Source organism: Pseudophryne corroboree, chromosome 9 (assembly GCF_028390025.1).
Source record: "Pseudophryne corroboree isolate aPseCor3 chromosome 9, aPseCor3.hap2, whole genome shotgun sequence".
Classification (NCBI taxonomy): domain Eukaryota; kingdom Metazoa; phylum Chordata; class Amphibia; order Anura; family Myobatrachidae; genus Pseudophryne; species Pseudophryne corroboree.
Window position 1 is genome coordinate 80,041,798 of NC_086452.1, and position 14,847 is coordinate 80,056,644.

The following is a 14,847-nucleotide window of genomic DNA, read 5'->3' on the forward strand; positions in this document are numbered from 1 at the left end:
GTCAGTCCGGAAATGGCAAATGTTATCTTTTTTTAATATAATTAAAAATGACCTTACTCGGTCGTACTCGGCCTTGAATTACATTCAAGCAGCTTTTTCTGCAATTTCTGCAAGAAATGTAATATTCATTTAGGCTTTATTGGGCAAATATATGAACATCATAAAAGGAGCAGAAGGCAATTAATATTAATACCATGACTATCTTGGTGATTTTACTGATGAATGAACTTTTAAAATAAATTCTGTCTATTTAATCCCTGTGGTTCTCCTTGGTTTAAACAAAACCCCTATCTGGTGTTAGGTACATTGAGCCTGTGAAATGGTTTATCCCCATTAGAAGTGCAATAAGCCGCTCATAACTTTATTGTGATTACATAAACCTTTTCTTAAGCTAGCTTATCACTAAATAAAACCACACAACACACTGAAATAAAGACACGGACACAGTAGCTGGAGTTAAAGGTCAGACGATGTTTATTAATCGCTGACCAACTCTTTAAACTAATAATTGAGGCCGAATTAGAATTGATTTGAATATATATTTAACTTTAGTTTGGAGGATGGCAAAACAGAAAACCGCTGCCAAACACCAGCACCAGTCACCTAGATGAAAAACCACCAAACCAAGGAGGGGAGTACACATACCCCGCCTCCTTCCCGCATAACCCGCATTGTGCTGGCCTTACCCCTCTTTCTCTGGCAAACGTTCGGTTCCCGCAGGGGAACGTCTAAATGTCCAACCGCAAGAAAAGGACACACCTGCCGTCCTTCTAAAGAGGGAGCCCCACAATGACCACTTATGCCTGTGTGACAGCTGGTTGGCAGCGATTTCCCGCCACCAAGGTTTACCAAACCGCCACCGCCATCCGCAAACAGAACATTAACCAACCAGAAACTAACTAGCTCTAACGAAAAAGACCGAAAATATCCTCCAGAAAAAACTGCACTCCTTCCGGAGAAAGGTGAACCCCATCGTCTCTATAGAACTGCCTGTTCCGCAGCACCAGCAGAGGATGCTTAATTGCCACTCCGCCTACGGCCTTGACAAAAAGAGACACCGTCGAGTTCACCTTTTTGCGTGCTTTCTCCAGCGCCGAGAAACGCACCGCACCACGCCAATGGAAACGGGGCACCATTTCCGACCAGACAATGCATACCCCAGGCCAGTGACAACGTATCGCCACCACATCCGCCTTTATAGACAAAATCAAGTCTATGCCTTTAACTCGGCCCAGATCATTACCACCCAAATGAATGATAATACAACTGGGGCGACCCCAGCGGCGCTCCCGAGAAAAAAGGACGCGCAACAGATCACCCCATAACATGCCTCTAACACCTAACCATCTAAATTGCCTGGACCCAAAAATCTCAGTCGCCCTAGACGCCATGGGATGTTTCTCCGCCCAAAAAACATAGGAATGACCAACCATCCATATGTGGTCTCCAAAATTGATGACAGCTGTAAAAGAAAATATCCTAATGTCAGATTATGCACATAATCTGTAACTTAAACACAACGTAACCAATTAAACCCAAGTGAAGGAGAAAACTCAAAAAACCTCCCGTGGACCTTGATAGAACAGCCAATTGAAATTAGGCCCCCTTGGAGGAAAAATTTTAAAAATTCGCTTCACACCCTCGATTCCTGAACGGTAAGCGTTCAAAAACCGACGAGTAAACACGTTTTTGGGTTAGCGCAACAGGCGCACTTATAACTTATCTATACGGACATAGGACTTATAGGAGGCCGACTTCCAGCGACCCAACTCCCGAATAGCCGCCGGTGATGAACCAGCGGCCGCCGCATGGGTAGCCGCCCCAATCCGAAAGGAATGAGTACCGAAGTCCGCCTCCTGCAAGCCCAACGCCGTCAAACATTTCTTGAACACCGATGAGAACTGAAACTTTGTCAGAGGGTCCGACTGCGCGTGCACCAGCAACTGGTTGCCCCCCGGAGGTCTTAACCGCACATACTCTTGCGTCAACCGCAGCGGGCAAACGCCCATACCTCCCTGAGCCTCCAAGGACAACCAGCGACCCCGACCTGTTTGATCTGTCTTGGATCGCACAATCCTACAGAGCAACAGGCCCTCCTGCAAGCGCACATTCTCGTAGAGCAGACCCGATTCCCGGGACGCCTTGCTGCTCGCCACTAACTCGCTCACCCGAAAAGCCCCGAAAAAGGCCAGGGCATAAGCGCTACTAAACAATGCCACCTCAAATTCCGAGGACGCAATCTGAGGTAGCACACGCAGCAATTCTGCTAGCAGCTGCAACGTTATAGGCCTACGTGAATCCGCAGGCGCCGGGTGCAACCTAGCCCAACCTTTCAGCGCTCTGGAAAGGACAAACGACCCCGTGGGGTCCGTCGTCCCGTGGAGTTGCGAGTGAAAGGCGATGCCCGCAAGGGCAGTAGCCATGGCCGCTTTTGACCTACCGTTTTGGTAATGCTCCCAAACAAAGGTCAACAGGGCGTCGGCCGAGGACTCACCTGCTACCCCGTACCTACTCTGAAAGGCTGACCAATCCCGCCATGCAGCATCATACGCTCGTAGCGTGGAGGGAGCCAGTGCACACCTGGCTAACGCCGTTAAACCGCTTCGACCATCTGCCAGACAGAAGGTGGGCACTGTAACCCCTCTGCCTCCGCTCCCGGAACCAACGTCCTGAATTTGTCAAACTGGAACCGGGACAATGCATCCGCAATTCCATTGTCAACTCCAGGAACGTGGCGAGCCCTAAAATTAATATTGCGCTGCAAACAAACCAACACTAAATGCCTTAGCAGTCGCAGCGCCTGCGGAGAGGAGGAACGCTGATTATTAATCGCATGCACTACCCCCAAGTTGTCGCAAAGAAACAAAATGTCCCTATTTGCGAACCTTCCGGCCCATAACTCAAGCGCCACTAAGATCGGGAACAATTCCAGCAAAAGCAGGTTCTTGGTAAACCCACGCGTTACCCAAGATGCCGGCCAGGCCGCAGCGCACCATGCGCCAGCGAAGAACGCGCCAAACCCTCGACTGCCTGAAGCATCCGTGAACAATTGCAGCTGCTTACTGGAACAACAAGGAGCGGGCCACAAGACCTCCCTGCTGAAGGACACCAGGAAAGAGACCCAAATCCGCAAATCATCCTTGATCTCGCGGGAAAGGTACACGGAGTGATTCTGCCGAACCGTCCCCGCGGTGGCCCGCTCGAGTTTGCGACAGAAAATCCTACCCATGGGGATAATCCGACACGCAAAATTGAGAGAACCAAGCAAGGACTGCACCTGCTTAAGCCGAACCCTGCGTTTTCCTAAACAGTCTGTAATCAAACCCAATAGTTTCCGCACCTTATCCTCGGGCAAGCGACAGCACCCCCTTACCGTGTCAATTTCGATACCTAAATAGCTAAGACAAGTGCAAGGACCCTCGCACTTATCCAGCGCAACCGGTACCCCTAAAGCGCAGAATAACGACCTGGCCACCGAGAGAATGTCCCCACAGACCGAACTGTCCCCGGGCCCAATAAGGAGAAAGTCATCCAGGTAGTGAGCCACCCCCAGTTGCCCGGAGGCGGTCTGGACGCACCAGTGTAAAAATGTGCTAAAGCACTCAAAGTAGGCGCAGGAGACAGAGCAACCCATGGGGAGACACCGATCGACGTAGAATTCGCCCCCTATTTTGAAACCCAGAAACCGCAGGGAATTTGGGTGTAGCGGGAGTAGCCGAAAGGCCGACTCCACGTCCAATTTTGCCAACAGACTCCCCGGACCACACTCCCTCACCAAGCGCAGCGCGTCGTCAAACGACTGATATCGAACCCTGCACTGGGCTTCCGGGATAGCGTCGTTGACCGGGTGCGACAAGTGCTGTATCAAACGAAACTTGCCTATGGCCTTCTTGGGCACTACCCCTACTGGGGAAATGCACAAGGAGGGCAGCGGGGAAAAGGCGTAGGGCCCAGCCATGCGCCCCAGCCCAATCTCCCCGTCAACCTTCCGCCGGACTTTCTGCGGGAATTCCCGAGCCGATCTCAAATTCTGGCGTGCAACCACATACACCGAATCCGGAATTGGCAAACGAAAACCGTGCTGAAAGTCCTCCAAGAGAAACGATGCCGCCGACTCATCGGGGTACAAGGTAAGCCAGCGCTGCAACTCGGGAACTATAATCGGGGAGAAGGCCTTACTTGCCAACTCCACCGGCCTCGGTGGAAGCGGCAGGCTTACTGCCTGTCGCCGCGGTGCATTCCTTGGCCGGGTGACTAGCTCCGCACAACCTACATGAGTGGCGAAAACGACAACTCGTTCCTTTGACGCATTTGCCGTCGTTGTAGGCAAAGCACTTGCCTTTCCCCGTCAATCGGGAAGCCGCCGCCCCGGCCGCCTGGGCTTCTTGGCCGTGACGTCCGGGGTGGGTTTGACCTGCTGCGTGACCTCCAACTACACCTCAACATCCTTAAAACCCGCGGGCAGGATGGGGTTGCCATCCTGATTGCGACGAAACTTCTCGTCGTAATCCCGCCACGCGGAACCCTTGGATTTTAAGTACATATCGTGTACTAAAAACAAATATTTCACCAAGTTGGCATACTCCGAGGGACGCGATTCCGTGTAGCAAGCCATGAACACCAAAAAACCACGCAGCCACTGGTGAAAATTGCGAAACGCATTTTCCCCAATACCACCCGGCTTCTTGGCTGCGTCAAAACCTTGCCGCATTTCCTCCGTAAGGGTGAATATGTCTACATACTTCCCCTTACGGATTTTTTCCCGCATGCGCTTGCGAACCCCCCTTGTAACTGCCGTGTTGGCGCAATGTACCATCTCGCCGTAACGGGGGGGGTCAGAGGGGACCACCTGCGCAGGAGCGGCCACCTTATGCGCCTCCTTAGCCATTCGCCGCGCGATGAGCCTAGCTAATTTCCGCGGGCGCCGCGGAGAGCCGGATGATACGCTGCTAGAAGACGAGGAACTACAAGTTGAAACGTGTAAAGGAATGTTTAGCTCACCGGAGTTCGAAGGACCCGGAACCGCGTCGTCCGCTGCACCCGCCTCCGCTGATGGCCGTACCTCCACGTTCGCAGTCGCGCTCGTCCGCGACCTCCGCCTCGTGATGGGCGTAGCCCCTGAATTAGACGGGACCTGTGAGGGAGAAAAAGAGGGGACAACAGGCACAGGGGGAACCAGAACATCATTAACAATTGGCCGCAATTGCGGAGGGCCCGCCCCTCCGCTCCGCGGCGGATGGCCGCCCGGCAGCTGCAGGGAGGGGGCCCCCGCCGATGTGTACCCGATCGACTGCGTAAAGGCCGACCCGCTCACTGCACCAAAACTCGCGGGGTAAGACGGCCGCCACGCCGTATGCGGCGGGCAGACGCCTGCCCCCGCCCATCCGTATGACGCCGGAAGGAACTGAGGGGGCGCCGGGAGAGGGGGCCAACTCTGTGCCACCTGATACCCACCGCCCGGTGCCTGTCCTGACTGCAGGCCCGCAAAGGCCGGCAAGGGCACCGCGACTCGGGGGCCACCGACCGACCACGTGGACTGCACGCCGGCGCCCGCGCTGGACCCGTGCGGGGAAAATTGTGTGCCGGACACCATCATGAAGCCCATGGAAGGCATGCTGGCGGCTAAGGGGAATGCTGGAGCCGGAGGCCACGCAAAACCCCCGGGGAGGGACTGGCTCCCCGCGAAGCCTTGCTGCGCTGCTACCGCAAGCGCCCCGCCGGGCGTAATATAAGCCGCCGAGACGGACGCCTGCGTGGACCCGAACTGAAAAGGACCGGGAAGGGCGTGGGGAGGAGTTTGAAAGCCTGTAAGCGGGGGCGCCGTTAATGGCGGCGGGGCGGCTGACGACCAGGGGACGCCCGAGCAGGCACCCGAGGCCGGGGGGAAACCCTGCCATGTGATTGCCGCCGGGGCGGGTGTGGCGGCAGCCGCTGCCACGTCCCCCGCCCCAGCCACACTAGACCCAAATGGCCCCACATTATTTAAAACAAGCTGGGGTGTGCTAGACCCCTCGATGGAGGGGGGTAGGCTGGAGCCCTGTATTGTCCCGGGGACAGCGGGAGCCGCTACCCGCTGTCCTGGGCTCATATTCCCCTGTTGAACATTGACCCCCCCCTCGCCCCCCGCCGCTCTGCCGCGGCCGTCCGGCACCGCTTGTGCCACCAGGACGCCGCCGAGAGCCGTACGCGGGGATGGAGGAGGAGGGCCGGAGGCACTGCTGGAGAGAGGGTGAGGAGACGTCTGGACCGCGGGAGGCGCCGGGGCGCGCGGCCCAGCCGGGCCGCGCGCACCTGCGCCATGTGCCGAGCGGCCGCTGGCAGCCGGAGGAGGAGGACTGAAGGCGCCCGGAGCAGGAGGGCGAGGAGAGGCCCGTCCCGCTGCGAGCGCCGGGGCGCGCGGCTCGGCCGAGCCGCGCGCCCCGGCACCACGTGACGAGCGGCCGCTGGCCGCCCGTCTCCGTGCGGCAGGGGAGCGGGCTGTAACTGCCCGCCCCCGCCGCCTGTCTGCAGCAGGGGAAAGGCCACTCTGAGGCGCAATGCTCGGGGAGCGGAAGGAACTCCCCGCATCCACGAGGCGCCGGGGGGGGGGAGCTGAGCGTCGAGGACGAGGCATAGCAGAGGGAGGGATACGTCTGCCAAAGAAAAACAAATGCACCGTACAGAGAGGGGGCAACCGTATTATATAATGCCCAGTGAAGGCAAATGAAATTAAACAAGTTTAAAGCAAGTTGAACAAGCAATAGTATACTTATCCTTCCTGGGCATAAACTGAATGGCAAGAGGAAGTCTGGCAAAATGGCCACCACCTATATACTAACCTAACACCCTCCTCTTCATCTTGATGCACAACCCTCTAATCCAATAGGAAAAAACCAACTGGGAAAACTGATCTGCCTAGCAACTGCTTAGTCATTTCAACAACCAATCACAAAAAGTTGATCGCTTATATGGCCTCAGGCTTATGCAGCCTTCAGCTTATCTTAGCTGGGATACAGACTGGATGAAGAGAGTTTTAAAAATTACGAAATGTGTCTGACATTGTCCGTGAATAAAAATAAGGGGATAGGAAAAGTAAGTGTAATGCAATTTTCCAAAGTCCCAAACTTCTTTCAAACATTTTTGTTTAGACTGACTATTACATTACAGGTCATACATCAGGTGGGCAATTCCCTGACACTAATCCGATCAAGATAAAAAAATGGAGATGGGCGGACATTGATAATTGGTTGGGAAATCAGGAAATCAGGAAAACACTGCATGTTAAAAATTCCCGACTTGCCGTTCACGATAATTTTTTGTCTGGAAATGGAGAATCGAGGATATCCAACATGTTGAATTTCCCTGATTCCCTGGCCCAGGCATCATCAGAACGGAGAATTATCCCTGTACTCTCATGATGTATGCATACGTCCCTACTGTCCCGATTTTTGCGGGACAGTACCCTGTAAATAGTGACTTCATTGTACATATGTGTTCATCAAACACAGAGCCATCGTAACAGCACTGTAGGCCCTGAGCAAAGTAATGCACTGGGCCCCTACTCACCTACTCACAGCAATAAAATAATAATAACTTACCCCTTCTGCAGCCCCGCACTGTTTCTCCTCATGCTTTTCTCCAGTGAACGGTTGTAAGCACTCTGATTGGTGAATAACTCCAGCCATCCACCAGGCAGCATGCTGACAGCCATTCACTGTCTGCTGCAGGCTGGGAGGCAGGTAGAGAATGCTGCCTGACCACTCTGTGTAATTCACAATCAGGGCAGCCAGGCAGTATACCCTATTTGCTTCCCAAGAAGCTCCAGAGCCCCCTGACCCAGCCTGCTAATGCTTGAAGGCCACTAGAATCATGGGGACCCGGGCAGCTGACCAGTGAGCCCATATGTTAAGATGGTCCTGATCATTCAGTGTCTGCACACAGAAGCAGGAAGGAAGAAAGGAGTAACCAGTCTATCAGGGAAGCATCAGAAGATCCTTCTCTGGTGGTGCTTTAGCTACAGGAAAGACCTGCAAACACCATCCCTAGATGGCATTAGCAATCAGAGACATGCTCCAAGGATCAAAGCTTCCCACTAGTTCATTCATCTCACCGTGAGCATTCTAAAGGTGTCTCCATGCTAGCAAAGCTAGACCTGGACAAGTAGGTTTTCCATGGACCATGAATGACCATGAAGCTTTCTGAGCATACATTGTGGTTCGCCAGTGGCTCTTAATCAGGATTGGAATGTGGTGTCACCGTTTCCCTTTGCTAAATTTTGGAATACCCATGATGCTCTGTTCTAGCCTACTCTGCTCTCAGAACTTGCCAATGTCAGTTAGCATCATGGAGTGTGATTTCTGCACACTGCTCACCATGGTTAGTATAAAAACACAATTCTTAAGGGGTTTTTGTGGAAATCGTGATGATGGCGGCAAAGTCCCCTAAAGTCGGCACCGTACCACTGAAGTAGGGATAGTTGGGATTTGCAACTTTCCCTCTGCTCAATATAATAAAGTGACAAGAGAAGTTTTACCAGTTGCATTCATAGAAATATGATGCCAGGTATCAAACCAGCATACTGGTAAGAGAAGGGTGCACTATAAAGATACATACAAGTCTGCATGTGGGCGAATATATGCATTTACTACCGTGCTCGCAGTGTGGGAGTAATTATGATGACTTGGGTCCAATACAGCACCAGGACCCTTGTTTCTATAGTACTGAGTGCAGCTGTATGGGTCAAAGCAAGATTTCATTATGCCTGGGAAGTTGATTTTAATGGCATTCAAAGTTGGTGAGTGTGCTTCTAGATTATGGGCCTGATTCAGAGGTGGACGCAATGCCAATCTCTGCGGATTTGAGCAATTTTTTCATACTCCTTTTTTATGCATGTGTCAGAGCCGCACTGCGCATGCACCAAGTTTGATTACTGATGGTGGTCAGTGTGGGGATTTTGGGGTCTATTTATTAAGCCTTGAATGAAGATAAAGTACCAGCCACTCAGCTCCTGTCATTTTTTTTTCCAAACAGCCTGCAATATGACAGTTAAGAGCTGATTGTCTGGTACTTTATCTCCGTCCACTTTCTCTTCATACAAGGCTTAGTAAATAGACCCCTTAGACACAGTGTGATTGATAGTCAGTGAGTGTTTGTGGGAAGTAACAAGGTTGTGTAAAGGTCTTAGTTCTGATGGCCATTCTGAGCTCCCATAGGGTTGAACAGATGATCGATGGTGTAACCGACGTGCAACCGATGGTGCGTCTTTGTGCGCAAGCTGCTGATCAGAGGCTCTGCCAGTGGGCATCTCTGTACAAAACCCAGCAGCTGCGACATTAGCATATTTTAGCAGTACTGCTGCGTATGAGATCACAGTCACAATAGGATTTGCTTGCACCTCAGGCCCAATGTTTCTTGGGGGTGGGGGGGGGGGGGGGGGGGGGGGAGCACAGCATGTTTTAGCCTATAAAAGGACCAGTTGTTTTGCAAATTATACTTGTGAAAATAAATTTTGCTGCCAAAAGTGAATATTTTATGGAACAGTTTTGAACATTTCACTCAACTGTAATGTTAAACTGTATGCCGCAAGGTAATCACGGTTCTCTTCAATCTTTCTCTTGGTCTTCAAGAGGTCTGGAAATATGCTTCAGAGATGAGCACAGAAGCCACTAATGCTTACAAAAACTGACCCAAAAATCATTTCAACATGTATGTGCCTGACATAACTGCTGGTATAGATAAGTGCGCCAACAAAGCTGCCCGTAGAACCAGTAAGTAAGAAAAATGTCACCCACACTTTAGCATTACCTAAAACCAGAACATCAGGTGCTGATTTAATAAAAATATATTGTACTATCTAACAAATGTCTTTTCAGATGATGGCAACAACAATAACCAACAGAGTCCAATGATGTAGATAATATCTGTAAAAGAGACTCAAAACACAAAGCAAAAGATTTCCATAGCATACAGTGGCCCCCATTTATCAACCCTTGGAGAGTGATAAATAGCACGGTGAAAAAGTACAAGCCAATCAGCTCCTAACTTTCATGTCACAGGCTGTGATTGAAAATGACAGTTAGGACTTAGGAGCTGGTTGGCTGGTACTTTATCACCGTGCTATTTATCACTCTCCAACGCTTGATAAATCTGGGCCAGTAACTCTGTGATGTTCAATAAGTCATATATCTATTTCCTATGTGAGGACTCATACCAAATCAGGTGATCTGCCAGATAACGTAGACAAACTTACATTCAAAGGAGAGGACAATGCTCACATCCTCGTCCATTTCTCATCTCTCCACCATGAGTTGCTCACACCTCCAGTTCCTCAAAGTTAATTGAAAATAAGAGAAAGACTCCAAATGTGGTTCAGTCCTCCAGTAGCCCGAATCCACACGAATTTGGTAGATCTGAACAAAAACCCAGTCCAGATTTTCCCCGCGGTTTGGAATTTGAATTTGAAATCCAAATTTTGGAGTTTCGGATTGCAAAAATGACATAATTTTATAGATTTTTATCAATGATTAATGATTTTTTAAAATCAATTTTTCAAAATAAATGGATATCCGAATCCAAACCAAAACACTTGAGGGTGGTTTTGCAAAACCAAACCATGAAGATGAACACAGCACTAATAAATAAATACCGGTACAGAAATGGGGAATACCTTTTTAAAACGGCATTTCTGTACGCTTCAATAAACAAATTTCTTACAGATGAAGTTAACTTAATATCCAGCGTTTAGGTGACTTCTTATTAAATTAGTGAAAACATTGATCAATGAACAAGGCAGATGGAGCCAAATTACTGAAGGGAGAAGCTGAAATGTAAAAATGTGATGAAGTGCACAATTTCCTTAATGTATAATGGTCAGGGGCCTTGCAGATTTCTTGACCAGACTAAAAATAGGAGCTGGGCGCAATCCATCGGGTTTGCATACAATTCTGAATCAGGCCCATTGCCAGACCAGATGTATTGTTATGAATGATCTACATTTTATAGACCCTCCTCAGATGTTGAATGGGATTAGTGGCCTCTATGGGTGCAGACGTGCTGTAATTTGAGACCATTGAAATCTATAACATGCTACAAAGCACTTTGATATGGAATCCTACACAGTACTTACCATCTCTGCGGACAGAGAGGGGGGGGGTGCTCCCCCCCTCCCCTCCCGGTATCCCCCCAGCACACTGACTAATACCTGTAACAATACTTGAACCTATCTGGTAACATAATTTCAGAGAATTGGTTACATGCGTTTGCAAAGACATGTTTAGCTGCTGAGCCGCGTCAAGGCTTCTCTGATATCAGCAGTCCTAACACTATATAATAGCAGTGCCCACATAGGGACATGTGATTTGTCTACAGTAAGGCCTCATGATAAAGGCTCATACATAACAGCATCCAAACTGAGGGTTAGCTTACTGAGAGCCACCCCTAAGATCTCCCATTAGCAATACAAGGACCAGTACTTATCATCTCTGGGGTTTATTGCAATATTTTATTAGCCCTCCAATCCCACAACGTCAAGGGCATACTGGTTATTGATATTGGGGATGTATTTCCAGCAGGGAAGTATTTACAGCAACTGAGTCAGAGGTGTACACAATGCTGATGTTTGCAGATTTCAGTGATATTTTTGTTCTGCGCATATGTCAGTGCTGGGTCTAATTAGCAATGGCGGCCACAGTGAGGATATAGACACAGAGGGGTATATTTACTAAAATTCGTATTTTTCCGAATGAGGTTAAAGTTCAAACACGAATGACATCGAAAGTGTAAATTTGCAACTTTTTGAATTTATTACGACTAATTTACTAAGCTGTCGTATTCTGTATTTTCGTATTTACCGATGTCAATGTCATTCGTATTTTTTGGCAGTGTTTTACGGGAGTGAATTGTAAAACACTGCCGACTTTAACACAATGAATCTCGGCCGGATCTGTGAGATCCGTGCTGGGCTTCATTGTGCACCTTTCGTAAAAAATAAAACATTGTTTTAAATTTTTAAAAAAAATGCGTGGGGTCCCCCCTCCTAAGCAAAACCAGCCTCGGGCTCTTTGAGCCGGTCCTGGTTGAAAAAATATGGGGGAAAAAGTGACAGGGGTTCCCCCATATTTAATCAACCAGCACCGGGCTCTGCGCCTGGTCCTGGTTCCAAAAATACGGGGGACAAAAAGCGTAGGGGTCCCCCGTATTTCTGAAACCAGCACCGGGCTCCACTAGCCAGATACATAATGCCACAGCCGGGGACACTTTTATATTGGACACTGGATTATGTGAGTAAAATTTTTCCCACAGGTACCCCATGGATTCTACATGGAGAAGAGGACCGACCCTCGTGTGAACATAGGTAAGTATGTATGTTTGGAGGTGTAGATGTATGTAATAAACTTTTACTTTCAAGGTGTGTGTCTCCTGTTTTTATTGGGGTATTTTTTTAGTAGTAGTACTACAGGTACCAGCGGGCCCGGTTTTCCTCCGCATGCTGGTACTTGTGGTTCTCCAAGTACCAGCTTGTGGGGGAGGCTTGCTGGGACTTGTAGTACTGCTACTAAAAACAATATTCACATTTTGACAAAAAGGATATCAGCCCCCCATCCGCCGCCCTTGGATGGGGGGGACAGCCTCGGGCTTCACCCCTGGCCCTTGGGTGGCTGGAGGGGGGGGACCCATTGATTTAAGGGGTTCCCACTCCTCCAGGGTACCCTGGCCAGGGGTGACTAGTTGGGTATGTAATGCCAGGGCCGCAGGGACCAATATAAAAGTGTCCCCGGCTGTGGCATTATGTATCTGGCTAGTGGAGCCCGGTGCTGATTTCAGAAATACGGGGGACCCCTACGCTTTTTGTCCCCCGTATTTTTGGAACCAGGACCAGGCACAGAGCCCGGTGCTGGTTGATTAAATATGGGGGAACCCCTGTCATTTTTCCCCCCATATTTTTTCAACCAGGACCGGCTCAAAGAGCCCGAGGCTGGTTTTGCTTAGGAGGGGGGACCCTACGCATTTTTTTTCAACAAATGTAACACTTTCCCACCCCTTCCCACTGATAAACATGCACGGATCTCATGGATCCGTGCATGCCTATCAGAACACGGTAAAAAAAAGCAGGTCTGTTTTATTTTAGCACTTTTTTACGATTTGCATTTTTTCACGGCAGTGTTTGGCTATTGCCGGCAGTGTTTGTGAATTACACTTTTTAGTAAATTACCGAGTTCTATCAAATTACAGGCGTATTTGACCGATTGTGTATTCATTCGTAATTTTTTTCTTTGAGTTCCAAAAAATACGAATGCCCTCATCACTGCCGTGATTTGAGTTTAGTAAATTCCCGAGATGACACTTTGAAGAAAAAACACCATCTCGGTCAAAATCGGGAGCTTAGTAAATTTCCCTAAGAGTGATTGATAGTCAGGGAGCGTTTGTTGGTGGTAAACGGGGATGGTGAGACAAACGCAGGCATATCACAACTGCTTTGGGGGCCTGCATAGGCAAATGTGGGGCAGAGGGGGAGTTCCAGTTGCCAGGAAACCCCCCTCCTTCCCCACAGCTTGCCCAGCTTATCTACAGCAGATTATCCTAGCAAGTCTGCTGTATGTGTGTGTATATCTGAGTGCGCTGGTTGATTAAATATGGGGGAATCCCTGTCATTTTTCCCCCCATATTTTTTCAACCAGGACCGGCTCAAAGAGCCCGAGGCTGGTTTTGCTTAGGAGGGGGGACCCTACGCATTTTTTTTCAACAAATTTAACACTTTCCCACCCCTTCCCACTGATAAACATGCACGGATCTCATGGATCCGTGCATGCCTATCAGAACACGGTAAAAAAAAGCAGGTCTGTTTTATTTTAGCACTTTTTTACGATTTGTATTTTTTTTCACGGCAGTGTTTGGCTATTGCCGGCAGTGTTTGTGAATTACACTTTTTAGTAAATTACCGAGTTCTACCAAATTACAGGCGTATTTGACCGATTGTGTATCCATTCGTAATTTTTTTCTTTGAGTTCCAAAAAATACGAATGCCCTCATCACTGCCGTGATTTGAGTTTAGTAAATTCCCGAGATGACACTTTGAAGAAAAAACACCATTTCGGTCAAAATCGGGAGCTTAGTAAATTTCCCTAAGAGTGATTGATAGTCAGGGAGCGTTTGTTGGTGGTAAACGGGGATGGTGAGACAAACGCAGGCATATCACAACTGCTTTAGGGGCCTGCATAGGCAAATGTGGGGCAGAGGGGGAGTTCCAGTTGCCAGGAAACCCCCCTCCTTCCCCACAGCTTGCCCAGCTTATCTACAGCAGATATCCTAGCAAGTCTGCTGTATGTGTGTGTGTATCTGAGTGCATCGCACCAGAGAGAGAATCCTCTTGGGTTCAGAAACAGCCTCTTGTTACCATCCAGCTGGTATAATAATTAGTGTAGTTCCCAAAAGAACTGAAGGTAGAGATTAAAACATTCCTTGGTCTCTATTGCTATCACCTATATAATAGCCCAGATCTGTGCCTGTGTGTATAACGCTGGGCGTGGCTAGGAGCTCTCATTGGGTTAGCAACAGGTCTATCACACCCACTCCACAGCTGATTGGGCAAGAAACGCCCTCCCACACAGGTTACATCCAATGGGAGGCTCTGCCCTTTGGTTGCTGTGTGTTCCCAGAGCAGGATTAACAATGGGGCTGATGGAGCTGCAGCTCCAGGTCCACACCCCAAAATAGGCCCACTGCATCTGCAGCAACATACCCTCCAACAATGTATACATAAAAATCGCTACAAATTAAAAAAGGGGGCATGGCCTCGGGTACAGTGGCATAGCCATGCCCCTTTTCCTATACTTTCAATGGAAGTTTGGAGAGCCCAAAATTGGTACAGAC